The sequence below is a fragment of the Pongo pygmaeus genome, chromosome 5 (genome assembly GCF_028885625.2).
Source record: "Pongo pygmaeus isolate AG05252 chromosome 5, NHGRI_mPonPyg2-v2.0_pri, whole genome shotgun sequence".
NCBI lineage: Eukaryota > Metazoa > Chordata > Mammalia > Primates > Hominidae > Pongo > Pongo pygmaeus.
Window position 1 is genome coordinate 26,550,384 of NC_072378.2, and position 18,369 is coordinate 26,568,752.

The window sequence follows — 18,369 nt, forward strand, 5'->3', positions numbered from 1 at the left end:
TATTCTCAGCACCTCTTATCCAATAGCTTTGGAATGAATGACAAGGCCTTCATAACAGCCACTGCAACTGCTGTCTTCTTTCCTTTGCTACCCCTCCTGCTCCAGCCATGCCTGCTTCCCCCAAGACCTTCCGTGCTCCAGGCCCAACCTCCAAAGCCAGCAACTTAGACAAGAGTCCTCTGGCTTTGGAAAGAGGGCGGCTTACGTTTTCCTCCTCATGTTTCCTCCCCAGCAAAATCGCCCTCTACATAGAGAAGCCTCTCCTTGTGGATACTAGCAAAGCCACCAACCTCGGGGACCAGCCTCGGGAATCTCAAGGCTTGAGAGAGAAAGAGAGAGAGAGAGGAGAGAAAAAGTATCTTGCTTTCGAACAAACAAAAAGGAAATAAAAAGACCTGATAATCTCAAAAGGTTATTTGCTGCTTGAAATTTGTGATTCGGTGTATTCTACCTAGTAACTGCTGAGAAATAAGGCTCGACAGCATTGGCTGGTTCACTCACACCCGGCCAATCCTGGACTCTAAAATACTTAGGGAAATCTTGGGACACTGGAAGCCCAGAGAATCTGATCCCTGGTCCCGCAACTTCACATATCGCGAGTAAGTGGAGGCAAAGAAAATCCTTTTTCTCCTCTTTTGGGACAGTTTGTGACTAGTAGTGCCTGTGCCCCTGGGAAGGTTGGAGAGAAGGGGGACGACTGGAGAATCGTCATTTGAGGACCAAAGGAGAAAAGAAACTACACGCTAATTCTAGAAGGTAGGAAAGGGAGGGGAGGCGCTACAGCTCCGGGGTGAAGGCGGTAGGTGGGAGTAGCGGGATCCGCTGTGGACATGAGAGGGGGTTCTGGGAGAGGGAAAGCCCACCGGTGGGGCGGCGCGGCCTCGCCTGGCTTTACCTCCGGTGGCCCGGCGTGGATCGCGGGGAGGAGAAAGTGAAGGGAGGAGGGTGTGGTAGAATCCAGCGACAACTGAAGAAACCGCATTCTGGCCAGACAAGTGAGCCGAGGAGGACGGAAAAAGACCCCCTTGATCTTTGCATTGATGGCTTACTTCATGGAATGTTTAAGGAATCCCTCTCTCAGGAGATACCTGAGCCTTCGGATGCAGGGGACTCCCTGAAGTTGGGGCACTGATGAGACCTGCTTGAGTGACGGGAGAGGTTGGGCCCGACCAGCACTGAGGTGCCAAGACTCCTAGGCTAATTCTCCTCTGTAACCCTAGGCCTCCTGTCCCTGCCTGCCCTGAGTGCTCATGGAATCAGCTGCTGCCCTGCACTTCTCCCGGCCAGCCTCACTCCTCTTCCTCCTCTTCCTCAGCCTGTGTGCACTGGTCTCAGGTAGGGATGTGTGCCACTTGCTGCTGTCACCTATCAGAAAGGAACATCAACCCTGTAGTCTGCAAAGGGAAAGAAAGAAGAACTGTGGAGTTGTTGACTTACCCTTTCATTCTGAACATGTTCACTGAATTTATACCAACACTGTCCAAAAGAAACAGTGAGGCACAAAGGCCAAGAGCATGTGCAATTGCAAATTTTCAAAAAAAATTAAATTTTACTTTTTATTTAAGAAAGTAGAAAGAAACATGAAATAAATGTGTGTACTATATTTTGTTTCACCCCAAATAACCAAATATGAATATTTAAATGCTTAGTCAGCATTTTGAAATTTTATATCTTCATAATCCTGTGTCTATTTTACACTTACAGTTCATTTCAGTTGGAACTAGCTAGTGGGTAGGTGCCCTATTGCACGGCTCAAGTTTACACTACTCTCAGGCACAGCGCTAGATGGGGGAATGGAGGAAATTCTCCTCATGAGGCACGGGGTGGACAGAGGGTGCTCAGGGCAGGCTTCCCAGGATTTCCTTCATGAAACAGAAGCAGATTTCATAGTTACTGCTCCCAGGCGTGCTGTCGACTAGCCACAGCTACTCGTCCCCAGAATTCTCAGCGCAAGGAGACCCTATGACCATGGAAAGAATATGTTTGTCCCTGGAATATCTGCTTCCTTTCCTGCCTTAGAGATGTGATGGCTGGTGTCTTTGTCTGATTCTGCCCCTTTGTTGAACAGCCCAGGTCACTGTTGTGGGGCCCACTGATCCCATCCTGGCCATGGTGGAAGAAAACACTATGTTACGCTGCCATCTGTCACCCGAGGAAAATGCTGAGGACATGGAGGCACGGTGGTTCCAGTCTCAGTTCTCCCCCACAGTGTGTGTGTATAATGGTGGGAGAGAACAGAGGAGCAGATGGAGGAGTACTGAGGGAGAACCACCTTTGTGAGCAAAGACATCAGCAGGGGCAGCATGGCCCTGGTCATACACAATGTCACAGCCCAGGATAACGGCATCTACTACTGTTACTTCCAAGAAGGCAGGTCCTACGATGAGGCCATCCTGCACCTCGTGGTGGCAGGTGCATCGCTTCACTTTGCTTTGCTGCTTTGGCACAGTGTGACTTTGGGGAAAGTTTCTCTTCTAAATTCCAGCCCATTGCAGACCAGCACAGTCCTCTTTCCTGGATCCCCTTTCCACAGGGACACTCTCCCTATGAAAAGAAGATTCCAGGGAAAAATCTTTCCTCCCGCACAAGGGCCACCATGAGTGAGTTTGCCCTGCTAAGCCATGGGCTTGACTTCTTGAGAAGCACATGCAGAACTCAGCTGAGGCTAAGCAAGGGAAAATGGTGAATCTCGGAAGAGAAGTCTTATGCCTGACTTAGCATTGAACTGTGCACTTCTGAGGGTGAGAGGAGACATCATCAGTAATTGTCTTCGGACAGCTGGAATAAACAGTGACTGCCCAGAGAACTACGATATTTGAAATCTTATTTCTTGATAAATATTAATCCTGACTTCTTTCCTGAAATGCTGATTGCAAAGAGAGTGACTTATATGTAAATAGAGGGTTTTATTAAACCAAGACTTAATACAGAAGCAATTTTTTTTCTTTTTGAAACGTAGTCTCGCTCTGCTGCCCAGGCTGGAGTGCAGTGGCACGATCTCAGCTCACTGCAGTCTTCACCTCCCAAGTTGAAGCAATTCTCCCTGCCTCAGCCTCCTGAGTGGTGGGATTATAGGCATGCACCACCACGCCTGGCATATTTTGTATTTTTAATAGAGACAGGGTTTTGCAATGTTAACCAGGCTGGTATCAAACTCCTAACCTCATGTGATCTGCCCATCTCGACCTCCCAAAGTGCTGCGATTACAGGCGTGAGCCACTGCGCCTAGCCCAGAGGCAAAATTATGTTCCTGCTGACTCCACAGAGGAAGTGTAAGAATTTAGCTGACAGGAAATAGACAAGGTTTCAACATAGAAATATATTTAAACTGGAATTTCTAGGAGTTTGCTAAAATGACATTAAGTGATTACCTCAGTCTTGGGGTTAGTTTATTGTGCTTTAAAAGATATATTTGAGGACTGAAAAAACCTTTCAGGTGCAGGATAATCTGGTGGCATTTCACTCCATCAGACCAGAGGAGGTGAGGACTAGGGAATTGGGTCCTTCCCAGGGGGCCTCAAATCATAACAAGTAGGAGACCCCATCTTTGCTACTCACAATGGCAACCTTGCATCTGATTCAAACAGAATATCGTGGAAGGAGAGTTTCTTGATCTTGTGTCAAGGCTGTGTTTGTAGCAGCACTGCAGGGTTGACCAGTTATGGTTTCTGCATGGCAGGAATCTGCTCCTCCCTCTCTGTAAAACTGACACTGGCCCGGCCTTTCCCACTCTGAATTGGGCTGCTTAGGACTTTTTGTTTGTTTGTTTATTGTATTCTCTTTGTTAGGTTGGTTGGCCGGCTGATTTTGCCCTTAAATCTATTTTGTCATGCTTGCCTGTATTGAACCTCATGGAATGTTTTGAAGAACTTTGTTTCCCAATTTGCTGAGTTATTTTAATTCTTATTCCACTGAGCCTTTAAATGTACAAGTAGTTTTATCTCTTGATAAAAATTAAAGTGAGCCTGGGCAACATGGCAAAACCCCATCTCTTTAAAAAATATGTAAAAAAATTAGCCAGGCATGGTGGCACATGCCTGTAGTCTTAGCTACTTGGGAGGCTGAGGTGGGAGGATCACCTGAACCCAGGAAGTTCAGGCTGTGCTGAACCACAGTCATGCCACTGCACTCCAGCCCAGGTGATAGAGTGAGACTGTGTCAAAAAATAATAATAATAATTAAATTGAGCCATAGCAATAGACTTAAGTTATTGGCTTAATTTCCTGTCTTTGCCATAACTTGGAGACTTTACAAAGGAATTACTCAGAAGAAGTTTGGGTGTTCACACATGGCTTAAGGGTCTCCTAGGACCATGCAGCTCTTTCATACCTGGTATTCACTTTTATTGAAGATTCACTAAACATGGATTGTAGTTAGGGTAAGTCTAGATTCTTAGGATTTTTGGTGATGATCTCTGATATTGAAAAAATGATATGGTTATCTTAATCCCAAGAGCATCCAGATCTTTCTAATAAATTGATGTTCTCAAAGCACTATAAGAAAATCGCCCCACCTGGGCAACACTTTGTCTCTACAATAAAATAAAATGTTAGCCAAGCATGGTGGAACATGCCTGTAATCCTAGCTAGTTGGGAGGCTAAAGCAGGAAGATCTCTTGAGCCCGGGACTACAGGGCACAGTGAGCTATGATTTTGCCACTGCACTCCAGCCTGGACAACAGAGCTAAAACCCTGTCTCTAAAAAACAAAAGAGACATTGCCTAAAAGACGGATCCTCTGGGAGGTAAACAGTATGAATTAGGATTAGAGTTGGTTTTGCAGGCTACCATGTTGAGGCTCCTAAAAACCATCACCTCCTGTGGGTGGGAGAGAGCTGTGGTTACGTGAAGCCCTAAACTAGACAGAAAAGTCAATACCTTTAGGTCAAATGGTTGCTTAGTATTCTGCCTGCCTGGCAGATTTTTGTTCTTCTTTTTATTCAAGAGCTTCTGGAAGCTGAGGTCTACTGAGAAGTTGTCCTGGGACCAGAAAGTGAAATCCAAAACCTGCCTGTTTGAAGTTGGAGTTGACAAACCCACCTTAAGTGAGAAAATTAATCTGGCAGGATAAAATGAACAGCATTTATAGCAGACACATAGATGCTTGGTGCTGTGATGGGGCCTGTAGGTGGACCACAAAGAAAAGGGTGCAATTGGATCCTTTCCTCTTAGAGAGCTCACAGTTTGTGTGGCCCATTGATCTGCTGGTATTCTCCAACATCAAAGTTCTTTCTTCCTTACCCTCATCCTTTTCTTCTTCCTTCCTATTTCTTGCTTCCTACTTCCCTCTTTTTTTCCTTTACTTTCTCTCTTCACAGAAGAGATGCAATAGGCACTGAGACACCACTGCCTTTTGGCTGCGCCCTGGTATCTCTCCCCAGGACTGGACTCTGAGCCCCTCATTGAAATGAGAGACAACGAGGATGGGGGCATCCGGCTGGAGTGCATATCTGGAGGGTGGTACCCAAAGCCCCTCACAGTGTGGAGGGACCCCTACGGTGAGGTCGTGTCTGCCATGAAGGAGGTCTCCACCCCTGATGCAGACGGCCGCTTCATGATCACCACAGCTGTGATCATCAGAGACAAGTCCGTGAGGAACGTGTCCTGCTCTATCAATGACACCCTGCTCGGCCAGAAGAAAGAAAGTGTCATTTTTATTCCAGGTTAGTTCTCTGCTCTCTGAGACTCATTGAGTGCATGGAGGATCCTCAGCACACAGATGGAGCCCAGAGCGGGGATGGGAGCAGTAGTGTGGGTGGAATGAATGGTCCTGGGCCCTGAGGACCTGGAGGCTGCAGCTGATATGAAGCTTCTCTAACCCCTTTCCACAAAAGGAGAATCAAAGAGTCCCAAAACTTGGGAGTAGGAGCCTCTTCTCTGAGGGCGAACCTAGTCATTATTTTTTTTTTCCTGCAAGATCCTTATGATGCAGCAATTTTTAAACATTGAAAACAACCGTGACACATGGAGGAAGAGTGGTGTGGAGAGGTGACTCTCTACACTTGGTGTTCTTGTATGCTGCAGCCATTCCTTCCTGCCCAGGGGATTTTCCAAGGGACAGAGCTGGGGAAAATCCTTATTGATATACACTCATAATTCATTCAACAAATGCTCAAGAAGCATATTGTATATTCAAGACACTATTCTAGAAACCAAGGGTAAATCATTGAACAAAATAAATCAAGATCTCCTCCCTCAAAAAGTGATTAAATAAGTGACAATATACTCTATCAGATGGTTTGAACATCTGTAGGAAACATTAAGCATGGAGGGAATAAAGAGAGACGGGGTATGAGACATTGCAATTATTAACAGAATGGTCAGGGAAGACTTCACTGTAAAGATGGGAATTGAGTCATCCTGTCTGATGGCAAGGAACCATCAGATGCTTAAGGACTGAGCAACCCAGCTACAGGAAGAGCATATGCAAAGGGCCAGGGGAAGGAACATTTCTGGCAGTTTCCAGGACCCTCAGGAGGTGATGCTGCTGTGGCTGAAATGGAGTGAGTGCAGGAAGTGAGAGGAGATGAATTCACAGAGGCAATGAAAACACATACATGGCATCACAAGCCACAAAAAGACTGGTTTTTAGAGCGAGTGACTTGGAAAGCATTGGAAGGATTTGAGCTAAGAATTAACGTGATCTCACTTGGGCTGGTCTGCTGAGAATGGACTACCGATGGTAAGGGCAGAATAAGAAAGAGGGCACTGCAGTATTCCAGATGTGAGTAATGGTGGCTTGAGGCAGGGTGGTGGCTGCACTGACTCAGCATGACAGGTTAGCTTTATGCACCCTGGTCCTTCCCACAGTGACTCCAGATGTTTCTGCTTTGCTACCTCTGGGCCTTGGCCCTGGAAGCTACTGAGGTGTCAGCCAGGGCTGAGCCAGCATCACTTTCTCCATCCAAGTTTTCTGAGGGAGAAACTGACAGAGCAGATGGCTGAGGAGCTCTTGAGATGTGCTGCTAGGGGCACTCTCACCTGGATGTTCTGTTTCAAACTAAGTGGACATTTCTGGCTGCCTTTTCAGAATCCTTTATGCCCAGCAGGTCTCTGTGTGGGGTGATCCTGCCTGTTATCATGATTATTCTGATGATATCCATTGCCGTATGCATCTACTGGATCAACAATCTCCAAAAGGAAAAAAAAGATTCTGTCAGGGCAAAAGGGGTTTGAACAGGAAAGGAAAGAAACTGCACTAAAGGAACTGGAGAAAGAACATGTGGAAAAAGAGAAAGAAATTCAAATAAAAGGTAAAAGAGGCCAGGTATGGTGGCTCACGGCTTGAATCCCAACACTGTGGGAGGCTGAGGCAGGCGGATTACTTGAGCCCAGGAGTTCGAGACCAACCTGGGCAATAAAGTGAGACCCTGTGTCTAATTAAAAAAAAAAAAAAAAAAAAAAAAAAAGTAAAAGAGTAGGAGGACAGTTCACCATTATAGAAAGAACACAACTCTGCCAGGTACCAGCATGCGGAAGAGACAGGAAATGCACAGCAGCAGCAGCAGCAAGGACTTGGAACTCTCATGTCCTTGGAATGAATCTCTCAGAGCTTTTGTTCTTTCATTTTGCCTGCATTGCACTCATTCACCTGGCTACATAAAGTACTAAATGGTTGAGCAAAAGCAAGTGTAACAATGTACTGGTACTACCCAGCCACCTGATCATATATCATTTCTGGTTTCTGACAGTGCCCTAGGCATGAGGGAAGGGAGATGTTGCTGTTCATAGAAAGGACCGTTCCTGTTTTGTTTACTATAAACCTGACTTCTTTTAGTTCTTCTGTTGAAGACATGATTTCGTTTCTGTTTTTCAGAGCAACTTCTGAAGAATTGCATAAGTTTAGCCTTTCCTGAACTACTCCATGTACAATTTGTGTTCTGCTCATTTAGCAGCATCTCATGACATTCAACTGTCTGTCCCTTGCAGGATGGAGAAGAACATTCTTACATGCTGGTGAGTGCCTCTGATGCTCCCTCAGATCTCAGCTCTCTCCCGCTAGCCAGTTAACAGTACTCCTTAGAGGAGATGAGCAAGGGTCCCAGGGCTAGGTGGGGATAGCAGGGAACTGGGGTCAGTTCATCAACAGTGTCCCAGCAATGATGCATCATGTCTCTTTTGTCAGGGAATCCCAGCAGCTCTCTCAATCCACCCTATGGTTTACATCCCAGGATCCTTTCTCTTTTGGAATAATTTAATACATGATTACCAGAGGTTTCCATATATAGTAGCCTCCCCAAGATTTATGCTTCAGTGGTTTTTGCTCTTTGATTCTGGATCAATTTGAAAGAAGACAATGCTGTCTTAGCAATTTATATACTAGGGATGATGTAGACTGTGCATAGTTGAAGGCACATGTTGGCAAGAGGCTATAAAGGTTCCCAATCAGCTTGACAGAATGGTATACAAATAAGTGGCCAGAAATGCCTTTCTGCTCCTAAGAGAACACTTATACTTTGTGTGTATATAGCCTGCCAGGGGAGGGGGTTTGGGTGGGTGGGAGAGCACAGAACCCAATTGCCCACTCCCAGTGAGCACTTCCCATCTTATGATTGAGCCCCTCTGCCCATAAGCACCACAGAATCCAAGCTTTACCAGATACCATGGCACACGGACCCTTCCTCTTTAGGTGAATTTCAAAATTGCCACTGTCAACTTGGGACCAAATAGCAAAATGTCACAACCAGACATATTAACTTGAGGAATGGAGGAAATCATTTTAACGCAATAGAAAGGTAGACTGAATAAGTAAGAATAACTGTAGATGGGAGAGGCCGGCAGAATGCCCGGAGTCTGGAGCATTTCTTGCACCAACAGGAAATGTACCTAGGTAGGCACCTACATTTCCTATACCTACCTATATGTTCTTTCCCCAGTTCTTTTAGCAGTTTCTTTCCTTTCCTATTGAAATCCCTTTTCCCTAGACATAATCTTTTTTTCCTTTTGGAGTTTGTTGATCCAGTAGGTATACAGAAGTCATACCTGCAGACATCAGACCCATGTTGTTGAAGCAAAACTGGATGGGAATAGTTCCTCCCTACCTTTGCCTACAGACCCCTCAGGCAGCAGGTTTTCTTTTGGGGACATTTATTTTTCTCCGTTATCCTTGAGGAGTGCCCTTGTCAGTCATTTAAATCAGTTGTCATCTGGTAAAAGGAACACATAGGACCAACGAAGAGACCCTTTATCCTCCAGGACAGCGTGAAGGGAAAGACTCACCTTAGTTGATCCACTGGGGAGAGGAGCAGCAGGACATAAAGCCTCTGTGCTGGTTTGAGCCAAGTTGGACAGTTTCTAACTAAAGAAAGTCCCAGAGATCATAGGTCTTGAATAGAAAAGGGAATAGATCTTAGAATGCTAAAAATGTGAATGATTAATTTGGGCTCATTTCCTAAACTCTCTGGATTTCATAAAGCCTCAGTTCTTCTCAACCTGAGGGTGCTGCTCTGTCTCTGGAGAGACAGAAGTGCAGCTTCAGAGGCCAGGATGGTGGCTCACACCTGTAATCCCAGCACTTTGGGAGGCAGAGGCGGGAGGATCAACTGAGGCTGGGCGTTCGAGACCAGCCTGACCAACTTGGAGAGAAACCCTGTTTCTACTAAAAATATAAAATTAGCCAGGCATGGTGGCACATGCCTGTAATCCCAGCTCCTTGCGGGGCTGAGGCAGGAGAATCACTTGAACCCGGGAGATAGAGGTTGCGGTGAGCAGAGATCGCACCATTGCATTCAGGCCTGGCAACAAGAGCAAAGCTCAGTCTCAAAAAAAAAAGAAAGTGCAGCTTCAGTAATTCTCGGGTATGAGCTGCCTGGGATCAGGGGGCATTCAGGGAAATGGCCCCTACTTGGGGATCCTGCTGCAGCTTTCTGAGACCTCTCTGGGCACCAGGAACCACACAGAGTTCCTGAGTCTTCCTCTGCAGCCAATGTTGTCCTGGACCCAGACACTGCTCATCCCTATCTCTTTGTGTCAGAGGACAAAAAAAGTGTGACATTGGACCCCTCCAGGGAGAGCATGCTGGACAACCCAGAGAGATTCGACAGTCAGCTTTGTGTCCTGGGCCAGGAGAGCTTCGCCTCAGGGAAACATTACTTGGAGGTAGATGTGGAAAATGTGATTGAGTGGACTGTGGGGATCTGTAGAGACCATGTTGAGAGGAAATGGGAGGTCCCGCTACTTCCTCAGAATGGCTTCTGGACCTTGGAGATGCATAAAAGGAAATACTGGGCCCTGACCTCCCCTAAGTGGATTCTCTGTCTGGAGGAGCCCCTTTGCCAGGTGGGTGTCTTCCTGGACTATGAAGCTGGAGATGTCTCCTTCTACAACATGAGGGACAGATCACACATCTACACATTTCCCTATTCAGCCTTTTCTGTGCCTGTGAGGCCCTTCTTCAGCTTCGGGTCTTATGACAGCCAAATCTTAATCTGCTCCGCAATCACAGGAGCCAGTGGGGTCACGGTGCCTGAAGAGGGCTGGACACTTCACAGAGCAGGGACCCACCGCAGCCCACAGAATCAGTTCCCTAGTCTCACAGCCATGGAAACAAGCCCTGGCCATCTCAGCAGCCACTGCACAATGCCTCTGGTGGAAGACACGCCCTCCTCCCCTCTGGTCACACAAACATCTTCCAGCTGCCTCTTTCACACCCACTCCAGACCTCAGCCCCTGTTCACCTCCTCATTAGGTGTGGCTTTAGTAGTTCCTTTGGTTGTAACTATGGGATGGAATCCAGGCATAGGGAACTAGTTGTTCCATAGCTCCCAGCCAGGAAGAAAGTGTGAGAAGCTGATTGGTAGTGAACCTGCTGTTTAACATCACAGTGACCACATTGAGCCCAGTATGTCAGTTGGCACCAGATGCTGTGGACTTGGAATGAGGCTAAGAGGAGTCGCCAGGATGTGAGAGGAGAGAGGAATCCACAGGACCACCAGAGGGGAGAGTGAACCAGATATGCAGGTCACAGATAGATGAAGTGGAACCAGAGAGCTGGGAGGGACCAAGGTTGTAAGGGTGCTTAAGCCCCACCATAACAGCTAAGGGGTCCCAGCAGATGATGGCTCATTTCCACCCAACCCCAGGATTTCCACAGCACACACCCACAGGCCTGGACCTGGGACAAAGATGAATGAAGAATATGGACATGTGGATGTGGTTTGGCTCACGTGTCCTGCAATAAACAAGGAGTCAGTACTCAGTCCTTGGATGTGGTTGAGGTTTGAGGTCCTGATTGAGCAAGGCGGTACTGGACCAGGTCTACATCAGCATTCAAGTTCAATGGGGGCACTAGTGGCTTCAAACTTCCTGGTCTGATTATGTCTTTAGACACTTAATAACTACTGAGGGCCTTGAGGAGCTTTTGTTTATTTGGGTTGATATTTGTTAATATTTATGGCATTTGACATTAAAACAGAAAATGTTAAAATGTTATTTACTAATTCATGTTAAAATATAATGAATGAACCAAATATAGGTTAATATAAATAGAATGCTTTCTGAAAAATCAACTGTTGTGTCCAAACAAAAAAACAAGAAGTGTGACACTGGTTAACTTGTTTCAAATCTGATGTCTGGCTTAATGGAAGATGTTTGTATTCTCATATCTGCTTTTGTATTAAATCTATTGGTATATCATAGGTTATATAGGCTCCAAAAAACCTTACTGTACCCTACCGAGAGAATGAGATCAAAGACAACAAATGTTATATTATGATGATGATGATGAAAATAGTATTAAGATTGGGGACTCCTTAGGAGTATATCAGAGTTCTCCCTAGACATCCCCAGACCATATTTGGAATAGTGGATCCTGGGAGTGAATCCATGAGCTGCTTAATTTTAGATGTCAACTTGATTGGATTACGGAATACCTAGACAACTGGTATATTATTTCTGGATGTATCTGTGAGTGTGTTTCCAGAAGAGACTGGCATGTGAGTCAGTGGGAAATTCTCCCCTCCTATTGGCTGGGGGCCCAATACAACAAAAAGGCAGAGGAAAGACAAATTCTTCTCTCCCCTGAGACATTCTTCTTCTGCTGCTCTTGGACATCAGAACTGCTGGCTCTCGGGCCTTTGAACTTTGGGACTTGTACCAGGAAGCCCTGGGTTCTCAGGCCTTTCACTTTGAGATTTACACAATCGGCTTCCCTAGTTCTGAGGCTTTCAGACTTAAACTGAGCCATGCTACCAGCATCCCAGGGTCTCCAGCCTACAGACAAGCTGTCATGGGATTTCTCAGCTTCCATAATCACATGAGCCAATTTCCCTAATAAACGCCTGCTCATCATATATATCTATATCTATATGGTATTGGTTTTGTTTCTCTGGAGAATTCTGACTAATACAATCTGGCATCTAAAATTCTGACTTGAATGGTAGTATTTTAGGTTTGAGACAATTCAATAATCCAACAGGAATGAAAAAAATTTAAATAGTCCAAAATTGTATTACTGCAGTTACAAAAAGGCACATTATTGAAAGAATCCAGAGTTGTTGCAGGAAATCAGGGACCCCAAATGGAGGGACCAGCTGAAGCCATGGCAGAAGAACATAAACTGTGAAGATTTCATGGACATTTATTAGTTCCCCAAATTAATACTTTTATAATTTCTTACGCCTGTCTTTACTGCAATCTCTGAACATAAATTGTGAAGATTTCATGGACACTTATCACTTCCCCAATCAATACTCTTGTGATTTCCTATGCCTGTCTTTGCTTTACTCTCTTAATCCCGTTATCTTCATAAGCTGAGGATAAATGTCGCCTCAGGACCCTGTGATGATTGCGTTAACTGCACAAATTGTTTAAACAATATGAAATCTGGGCACCTTGAAAAAAGAACAGGATAACAGCGATGTTCAGGGAACAAAGGAGATAACCTTAAAGTCTGGCTGCCTGTGGGCCAGGAAGAACAGAGCCATATTTTTCTTCTTTCAAAAGCAAATAGGAAAAATATCACTGAATTCTTTTTCTCAGCAAGGAACATCCCTGAGAAAGAGAATGCGTTCCGAAGGGGAGGCCTCTGAAATGGCTGCTTTGGGAATGTCTGTTTTTTACAGTTGTAGATAAGGGATAAAAAAAGCCCCGGTCTCCCATTGCGCTCCCAGGCTTATTAGGAAGAGGAAATTCCCGCCTAATAAATTTTGGTCAGACCAGTTGTCTGCTCTCAAACCCTGTCTCCTGATAAGATGTTATCAATGACAATGTGTGCCTGAAACTTCATTAGCAATTTTAATTTCGCCCCATCCTGTGATCTCGCCCTGCCTCCATTTGCCTTGTGATATTTTATTACCTTGTGAAGCATGTGATCTCTGTGACCCACACCCTATTCGTACGCTCCCTCCCCTTTTGAAAATCACTAATAAAAACTTGCTGGTTTTGTGGCTTATGGGGCATCACGGAACCTGCCGACATGTGATGTCTTCCCTGGACACCTAACTGTAAAATTTCTCTCTTTGTACTCTTTCCCTTTATTTCTCAGACCAGGTGACACTTAAGAAAAATAGAAAAGAACCCACGAAGAATTATTGGGGGTGGGTTCCTCCGATACAGAGTGATTCTTTCAACCTCTGGGGTTGAGGGCCAGATCATATATGCCCCTGAAAGTCATCATGCTAACCTGGGCTTTACCTGTGAGAGGGGAGCCACTGGAAGGCTTGGCAGAAAAAAAAACTGGACTTACTTCAGATGCTAGACCAAGATGGGCTATGTGTAGGGGTGGTGGATGGAAGCCTGAAGACCCAGCTGGGAGCTACTGCAGTGATCCAGAGGGGAGATGCTGATGACTTGTACCAGGGAGGAGCCATGAAATGATCTGATGCTGGATTTATTTTCAAGACAGAGTAAAAAGGCTTTGCTGGTAAACCTAAATGCTGTGTGTGAAAAAGGAAGACATCAAGGGTGACCATAAGGTTTTAATCCTAAGAAATGGTACAGATGCTACTTACAGAGATGAGGAAACCGAAGGAGAAGTCCATTTTGGAGGCCAGAGGAGGAGCCAGCATAGAATCCAAGGTCAGTTTTGGATACGTTCGGGTTGAGGAGCTTACTAGAGATCCCCGTGGAGATGTAGAGTAGGCAGGTCAATAATAAATGTGCATGCCGGGTACAGTGGCTCATACCTGTAATCTCAGCACATTGGGAAGCCGAGGCAGGTGGATCACCTGAGGTCAAGTGTTCAAGACCAGCCTGGCCAACATGGCGAAATCCCATCTCTACTAAAAATACAAAAATTAGATGGGTGCGGTGGCATGTGCCTGTAATCCCAACTACTCAGGAGGCTGAGGTAGAAGAATCACTTGAACCTGGGAGGTTACAGTGAACCGAGATTGCACCACTGCCCTCCAGCCTGGGAGACAGAGTGAGACTCCATCTCAAAAAATAAGTAAATAAGTAAATAAATAAAATGATAGCAATAATAATTAATGTGCAGTCCAGGCAACAGATCGGGGCTGGAAACACAAGTTATTCTTTCTGTCTTCTGTATCTTCATGATTGTTGCCACTGCCTGTTTCAATTTAATGCATTAGTGATCTATTGCTGCTTAACAAATTACCACAAACTTAGTGGTCCAAAACAGCACACATTTATCATTTTAGTTTCTGTGGGTCAGAAGTCCAGGCAGACCTTAGAGGGCTTCTCTGCTCAGAACTTTACAAAGCAAAAGTCAAGGTGTTGGCCAGGCTGTATGTAGCCTCATCTTGAGTCTTGACTGTGGGAGAGTCCTCTTTTCAGATCACTCAGGTCGTTAACAGAATACATTTCTTTACAGTTGAAGGACTCCCTGCAGGCTGAAGCTGGAGGCTGCTCTCAGCTCCTACAGGCCACCTCAGCTCCTTGCTATGTGGGTCTCCGATGATGACTACTTTCGTCTTCAAAACCAGCCAGGAAGACAGAGCCTCTAGAGTGGGTCAGCTAGCAAGACAGAATCTTACACTACATAATGTAGTCATGGAAGGGACATGCCATCAGCTTTACCATATTTTATTGGTTGGCAGCAAGCCATAGGTTCAGCTCACACTCAGGGAAAGTACAGGCTGCAAACTGCAAGAGGAGTAATCATAACGGGTCCACTCCAGAGTCTGTAGGGTATACCATATACAAGCTCAAGGTTCTCCCACTGTAACTGCCCTGCTTCCCCTTTCCCAGGGCAATACACCACACTTGCCTCTCTCTAGGTCTCTACTTCCATGCAAGCAAAGTCTCAGAAAGAGAACACATGCATGGTCATCAGGCACTGTTTGCCATGATGATGGCCACTGCTGTACCACACCATAAACATTGTTTTATCAGTTACTAGTGGATTCCCAATCATTAAATCCGTTATACATTTCTATTTTCCCCTCCCACCGCCATGCTTTTTTTTTTTTTTTTTAGAGAGATAGGATCTTGCTCTGTCACCCAGGCTAGAGGTCAGTGATGTGATCATAGCTGAGTGCGGCCTTGATCTCCTGGGCTCAAGTGTTCCTCCTGCCTTAGCATCCCATAGTGCTGGGACTGTAGCTGTGAGACACTGGGCCTTGCTTGTCTTTATACACTTCTGTCCTTTCTTTATGGACAACCCTGAGTTCTTCATAGACCTGCCTGAGTAGGTGTTCCTGCCTATGTGGCATCTGCCTCATCAATCCCCAGGGCCCTCTTCTTGGTCTTTCCCTGCTCCTAGGGAGATCTTTCTCAGAATTCTTGCTCCACTTGCTCCAGAACTGCTGAAATTCCTTAGGCTTTGGTCCTGGGCTCTCATTTCACGCCACATATACTCATATGGTCCAATCCATTTTCAGAGCTCTATCCCATAAGCAGACCCCCACTGGCACCTGTATTTCTGTCTCCAGCCCCACGATTCCCTGAACTCAGTGCCCACTAGGCATCTCACAATGAGTGTATCCAAAATAAAATTCCCATCAACCCTGCCTACCCATCATTATCTGAATGAGTGACACCACCTAAGAGTCATTTTAGCCTTCTCTTGTTCTCTCTTAACCCACCACATCCGACTGATAGCCAAGCTCTGCTATTTGTACTTCCTTTCAATAGTCCAGCTTAGTGGTTTGATCACAGACTCTGGAGCGAGACAGCCTGGGCTCAAGGCCCAGCTCAGAAAGAAACTACTCGTGTGACCTTGGGGAGTCATTTAACCTCCCTGGACCTCAGCTTTTACATCTATAAAATGTGGGAAATAAGGTACCTCTTAGTGTTGTTGTGAATCTTGTTAATACATGTAAATCTCTAAGCACAATACCAGCATTGTAGCAGGTTCTATGTAAGTATTTCCTAGTATTAATGTGAGTAATCAATCAAGTCCCTCTCCTTCATCGCCAAGCTGCCATCATTTCTTGCCTAGAGTGTCACAGTAGCTTCCTTTCTGGTCTCCCTATCTCCTAACATGTGGCCCACCGGATGAGGACGGGATATATTGTGCAACCCCAGCAGGCATCATCCCATGGAATACAATGTAAAAGACGCCCCCTACCTCCCATCTTCCCTGGCACCTGCCCCACTGCTATTTTCAGTGTACACATTTTCTCACGTCATACTTTTCAGATATTTTCCCTTAACCTTCACACTAAAATTCCAACTCACAGCAGGCAACTGTTGATGTTGTCTCCAGGGGAGGTGGATTTAGGAGTCATCAATGCAGGGATCAGAATTAAGCCTTTCAGAATGGAAGACAATGAAATTCATTTAGGGTTAATACATGCAGGTGCTGTGCTAACTCTTCCTTAAATAACTTATGGACCAGGTCTCATTTCCACCCTACAGACGAAGAAACAGAAACATTGAGTAATTAGTTAACCAGCTTTGGGTTCCAGGGCTAATGAGTTGTGCATGACAACAGATGAAGATAGAAAAAAAAAAAAAAAAAAGCCTAGAGACAGTAGATAGTAAGCCAGTGTGCCTGGGACATGCTGACAGATATCTAGATGTAGCATAAAGAAAATTTGTGTTCATGGTAGGTCCTAATGGCAGCAAGAGGTGAGATAACCATGAGAAATGGACATTTCTTGATGAGACTAACTCAATAAAGGAGACAAATCTCTGGGCATTTTGCCACACCTACTGCATGCAGGACACTGCACTAGATCTTATAAAAGACAAAGAGAAGATAACATCAAGTGCCTAGGTCTTCAAGGAGGGCTGAGTGCACTTTTCATTTAGCGTACATTCTTGTGACTTACTTTTTTATCATACACTGTTGTAAGCAAACTGCATGTGTTGTCTCATTCTATGCTCACAGCAACAACTCTTAAAAGTCAAGTACTATTACTGTCATTATTTTACAGGTAGGGAAACTGGGGCACAGAGAAGTTAGGGAACTGGCCAAAGGTCACACAGGCCACCTGGTTTCAGAATTAGTGCTCTTATCCACTCTGTTATGCAACCTCTCCTCACTAGTTTTGAACTTCAGTGGCTGAGACCTACTACATGGTAGGTTCTCAATAAAAATTTGTTGAATCACTGAATTCATTTCTGCCCCATTTCACATCCATTTCTTTCCCAAGACTTCTTTCTCAGAGTTCAGTATAAAGGACTGCATGAGAAATGGACGCAGGGCCTCATACTTTGGAAACCACAAAGTTCAACGATACAAAGTATTGGTCCCAGAAACTCCTAATCTGAAGCTTAGCACCTCAGCTGCTGTGTCAAAATGACTTGGATCCTTCAGGCAAGGGTGGGGTGATCATTCTTACTGATATAATTTCAAGCAGCGCAGCTTCTGATAGACTGTGAATTTAAAAATGAGCAAATGGGCCGGGCGCAGTGGCTCACGCCTGTAATCCCAGCACTTTGGGAGGTCGAAGCGGGCGTATGACCTGAGGTCAGGAGTTTGAGATCAGCCTGGGCAACACGGTGAAACCCAGTCTCTACTAAAAATACAAAATTAGCCGGGCGTGGTGGCACACGCCTGTAATCCCAGCTACTCAGGAGGCTGAGGCAGGAGAATCACTTGAACCTTCGGAGCCGGAGGATGCGTTGAGCCGAGATCACACCATTGCACTCCAGCCTGGGCAACAAGAGTAAAATCTCCGTCTCACCAAAAAAAAAAAAAAAAGAAAGAAAGAAAAATGAGCAAATGAACATTTAAATAAATAAGTATGACGGATAAATAGGGAATGAACAGTGGTATGGATTATAATAAAGTACGAAAGTTTCGTAAAATATTAAGTATATCACTATAATCTACATGGTAGGCATATTGGTATTCACCAAAAATTCTTTCACCTTTGCTTTATGTTTTAGAAGTGTTACGATAAACTGTTGGGAAGGAAAAGGGGGAGGGAAAAATTGTGGGATTCTGTTGGTAACAGAGACCAGAAATACCATTGGCTTAAACAAAACAAGGGTTTTCTTGTTTTTTCTTGATGTTGTTG

The 18,369-nt window shown here is 45.3% G+C and overlaps 1 pseudogene; it reads left to right on the forward strand.

Moving 5' to 3' along the window:
* The first annotated feature begins 544 nt into the window (after positions 1-544).
* LOC129038079 (putative butyrophilin subfamily 2 member A3) lies at positions 545-12,296 on the forward strand (annotated as a pseudogene).
* Positions 12,297-18,369: the final 6,073 nt, after the last annotated feature.